General features: G+C 46.3%; 1 pseudogene; it reads left to right on the forward strand.

Annotated features, from left to right (window-relative positions):
• The first annotated feature begins 4,084 nt into the window (after positions 1-4,084).
• LOC112134351 (small ribosomal subunit protein uS14-like) lies at positions 4,085-4,264 on the forward strand (annotated as a pseudogene).
• The last annotated feature ends 726 nt before the right edge of the window (positions 4,265-4,990 follow it).

Consider the following 4,990-nt stretch of genomic DNA (forward strand, 5'->3'; position numbering starts at 1 on the left):
GAGGCAGCCAAGCAGCAATGTATTTCTGAGTTGCAATTCCTTGCCTCCATTGTGAGACAAACCCCAGCCACATCTCCAGCACACAAGAACTCCAAATGCCTGAACTGCTGCCGCCAGGGATTCCTCCAGAACCTCCTCCCCCAGGAGCTTGCTACAAGTGCTGGAAATCTGGCCACTGGGCCAAGGAATGCCCACAGTCCGGGATTCCTCCCAAGCTGTGTCCTATCTGTGTGGAACCCCACTGAAAATTGGACTGTTCAACTCACCTGGCAGCCACTTCCAGAGCCCCTGGAACTCAGGCCCAAGGCTCTCTGACTCCTTCCCAGATCTTCTCGGCTTAGCAGCTGAAGACTGACACTGCCAGATTGCCTTGGAAGCCTACAGGACCATCACAGATGCTCTAGGTAACTCTCACAGTGGAGGGTAAGTCCGTCTCCTTAATCAATATGGAGGCTACCCACTCCACATCACCTTCTTTTCAAGGACCTGTTTCCCTTGCCTCCATAACTGTTATGAGTATTGACAGCCAGGCTTCTAAACCTCTTAAAACTCCCCGACTCTGGTGCCAACTTACACAACATTCTTTTATGCACTCTTTTTTATTTATCCCCACCTGCCCAGTTCCCTTATTAGGCTGAGACATTTTAACTAAATTATCTGCTTCCCTGACTGTTCCTGGACTACAGCCACACCTCATTGCTGCCCTTTTCCCCAGTTCAAAGCCTCCTTTGCATCCTCCTCTTATATCCTCCCCCCACCTTAACCCACAAGTATAAGATACCTCTACTCCCTCCTTGGTGACCGATCATGCACCCCTTACCATCTCATTAAAACCTAATCACCCTTACCCTGCTCAATGCCAATATCCCATCCCACAGCATGCTTTAAAAGGATTAAATTCTGTTATCACTCACCTGCTACAGCATGGCCTTTTAAAGCCTATAAACTTTCCTTACAATTCCCCCATTTTACCTGTCCAAAAACCAGACAAAGCTTACAGGTTAGTTCGGGATCTGCACCTTGTCAACCAAATTGTTTTGCCTATCCATCCCATGGTGCCAAACCCATATACTCTCCTATCCTCAATACCTCCCTCCACAACCCATTATTCTGTTCTGGATCTCAAACATGCTTTCTTTACTATTGCTTTGCATCCTTCATCCCAGCCTCTCTTTGCTTTCACTTAGACTGACTCTGACACCCATCAGGCTCAGCAAATTACCTGGGCTGTACTTCTGCAAAGCTTCACAGATAGACCCCATTACTTCGGTCAAACCCAAATTTCTTCTTCATCTGTTACCTATCTCGGAATAATTTTCATAAAAACACACATGCTCTCCCTGCTGATCATGTCTGACTGATCTCTCAAACCCCAACATCTTCTACAAAACAACAAGTCCTTTCCTTCCTGGTCATGTTTAGATACTTTCAACTTTAGATACCTGATTTTGCCATCCTAACAAAACCATTATATAAACTCACAAAAGGAAACCTAGCTGACCCCATAGATCCTAAATCCTTTCCCCACTCCTCTTTCCATTCCTTGAAGACAGTTTAGAGACTGCCTCACCCTAGCTCTCCCTGACTCATCCCAACCCTTTTCATTGCCCACAGCTGAAGTGCAGGGCTGTGCAGTTGTAATTGTTACACAAGAACCCAGACTGCACCCTGTAGCCTTTTTATCCCAACAAATTGACCTTACTGTTTTGCCTAGCCCTCAAGTCTGCATGCGGTGGCCGTCACCGCCCTAATACTTTTAGAGGCCCTTAAAATCACAAACTATGCTCATCTCACTCTCTACAGTTCTCATAACTTCCAAAATCTATTATCTTCCTCACACCTGACACATATACTTTTTGCTCCCTGGCTCCTTCAGCTATACTCAGTCTTTGCTGAGTCTCCCACAATTACCATTGTTCCTGGCCTGGACTTCAATCCAACCTCCCACATTATTCCTGATACCACACCTGACCCCCATGACTGTATCTCTCTGATCCATCTGACATTCACCCCATTTCCCCGTATTTCCTTCTTTCCTGTTCCTCACTCTGATCACACTTGGTTTATTGATGGCAGTTCCACTAGGCCTAATCGCCACACACCAACAAAGGCAGGCTATGCTATAGAACAAGCCACTAACCTGCCTCTTAGAACCTCTCATTTCCTTTCCATCGTGGAAATCTATCCTCAAGGAAATAACTTCTCAGTGTTCCATCTGCTATACTACTACTTCTCAGGGATTATTCAGGCCCCCTCCCTTCCCTACACATCAAGCTCAGGGATTTGCCACCACCCAGGACTGGCAAATTGGCTTTACTCAACATGCTCTGAGTCAGGAGACTAAAATACCTCTTGGTCTAGGTAGACACTTTCACTGGATAGGTACAGGCCTTTCCCACAGGGTCTAAGAAGGCCACCACGGTCATTTCTTCCCTTCTGTCAGACATAATTCCTCAGTTTGGCCTTCCCACCTCTATACAGTCCTATAATGGACTGGCCTTTATTAGTCAAATCACCCAAGCAGTTTCTCAGGCTCTTAGTATTCAGTGAACTAATGGTCTTTCAAAAACACACCTCACCAAGCTCAGCCACCAACTTAAAAAGGACTGGATAATACTTTTACCACTTGCCCTTCTCAGAATTCAGGCCTGTCCTCAGAATGCTACAAGGTACAGCCCAGTTAAGCTCCTGTATAGACGCTCCTTTTTATTAGGCCCCAGTCTCATTCCAGACACCAGACCAACTTAGACTGTGCCCCCAAAAACTTGTCATTCCTACTATCTTCTGTCTAGTGATACTCCTATTCACTGTTCTCAACTACTCATAAATGCCCTGCTCTTGTTTACACTGCCAGTTTACACTGTTTCTCCAAGCCATCACAGCTGGTATCTCCTGGTGCTAGCCCCAAACTGCCACCCTTAACTCTTAAAGTAAATAAATAATCTTTGCTGGCAAGGCTATGCTGGACCTCCTTAGGCACTCTCTAATTATATGTCCTAGGTCCTCCCAATTCTTAGTCCTTTAATACCTGTTTTTCTCCTTCTCTTATTCCATTTAGTTTTTCAATTTCAATACGGTTTTACAAAACCATATCCAGGCCATCACCAGTAATTCTACACGACAAATGTTCCTTCTAGCAACCCCACGATATCACCCCTTACCACAAAGTCTTCCTTTAGCTGAATCTCTCCCACTCTAGGTTCCCACACCACCCCTAATCCCGCTCGAAGCAGTCCTGAGAAACCTCGCCCATTATCTCTCCATACCACCCCCAAAAATTTTCACTGCCCCAACACTTTACCCCATTTCATTTTATTTTTCTTATTAATATAAGAAGACAGGAATGTCAGGCCTCTGAGCCCAAGCTAAGCCATCATATCCCTTGTGACTTGCATGTATAAATCCAGATGGCCTGAGGTAACTGAAGAATGAAAAAAGAAGTGAAAATGGCCTGTTCCTGCCTTAACTAATGACATTACCTTCTGAAATTCCTTTTCCTGGCTCATCCTGGCTCAAAAGCTCCCTCACTGAGTACCCTGTGACCCCCCACCCCTGCCCGCCAGAGAACAACCCTCCTTTGACCATAATTTTCCTTTACCTACCCAAATCTTATAAAACGGCCCCACCCCATCTCCCTTCGTTGATTCTCTTTTCGGACTCAGCCCACCTGCACCCAGGTGATTAAAAGCTTTATTGCTCACACAAAGCCTGGTGGTCTCTTCACACGGATGCGAGTGAAACTGACCTCAAGTGATCTGCCCGCCTCGGCCTCCCAAAGTGCTGGAATTACAGGTGTGAGCCCCTGCGGCCTGGCCCCTGTGGCCAATTTTATACATTTTAGAGGGACGGAAGTTACAGGCATATGTCAATCAATACATGTAAACTGTACATTGGTTCAGTCAGGAAAGGTGGAACAATTTGGGGTGCGGGGCAGGGGGACTTCCAGATCATAGATAAATTCCAAGATTTTCTGATTGGAAATTGGTTGAAAGGGTAAAGTTATGATCTAAAGACCTGGAATCAACAGAAAGGCATGTCTGGTTTGAAGACAAGAGGTTGTGGCCTTTTACCTCGTTGCGCTTCTGAGAGCAAAATGGGTCACCGGCAGCTGTATTAGAGCCACCAGTGAATATTCGGTCAGGGTTCTCATTCTTGTCACTTCTGCCCAAACCGGCATGGTCTGATCCGGAAATATGCCCTCAATATGTGCCGCCAGTGTTTCCATCAGTACAGGAAAGATACGGGTTTCATTAAGTTGCACTAACTGATCTTCCTTCAAAGGATTATCCAAGGCATCTACCCAGTGAAAAACCATGATAGTGGCTGGGCATGGTGGCTCACGCCTGAAATCCCAGCGCTTTGGGAGGCCAAGGCAGGCAGATCACAAGGTCAGCAGATCAAGACCATCCTGGCCAACATGGTGAAACCTCGTCTCTACTAAAAATACAAAAATTAGTTGGGCATTTTGGCATATGCCTGTAATCCCAGCTACTCAGGAGGCTGAGGCAGGAGAATCGCTTGAACCCGGGAGGTGGAGTTTGCAGTGAGCTGAGATTGTGGCCACTGCACTCCAGCCTGGCAACAGAGCAAGACTCCATCAAAAACAAACAAACAAACTCCCAAAAAACCATGATAGCTCTTTGCACATAAAATAAACATTTTTTAAAAAGATAAGGGGTTGTGGAGACTACTTTTTTTTTTTGACAGTCTCACTCTGTTGCCCAGGCTGGAGTACAGTGGCGCAATCTTGGTTCACCGCAACCTCCACCTCCTGGGTTCAAGCAATTCTCCTGCCTCAGCTTCCCGAGTAGCTGGGACTACAGGTGCGCACCACCACACCTGGCTAATTTTTTTGTATTTTTAGTAGAGACAGGGTTTCACCATGTTAGCCAGGATGGTCTGGATCTCTTGACCTCGTGATCTGCCCACCTCAGCCTCCCAAAGTGCTGGGATTACAGGTGTGAGCCAAGACCAAGGTTCTTGTTATGCA

The sequence above is a fragment of the Pongo abelii genome, chromosome 6 (genome assembly GCF_028885655.2).
Source record: "Pongo abelii isolate AG06213 chromosome 6, NHGRI_mPonAbe1-v2.0_pri, whole genome shotgun sequence".
In the NCBI taxonomy this organism is placed as follows: domain Eukaryota; kingdom Metazoa; phylum Chordata; class Mammalia; order Primates; family Hominidae; genus Pongo; species Pongo abelii.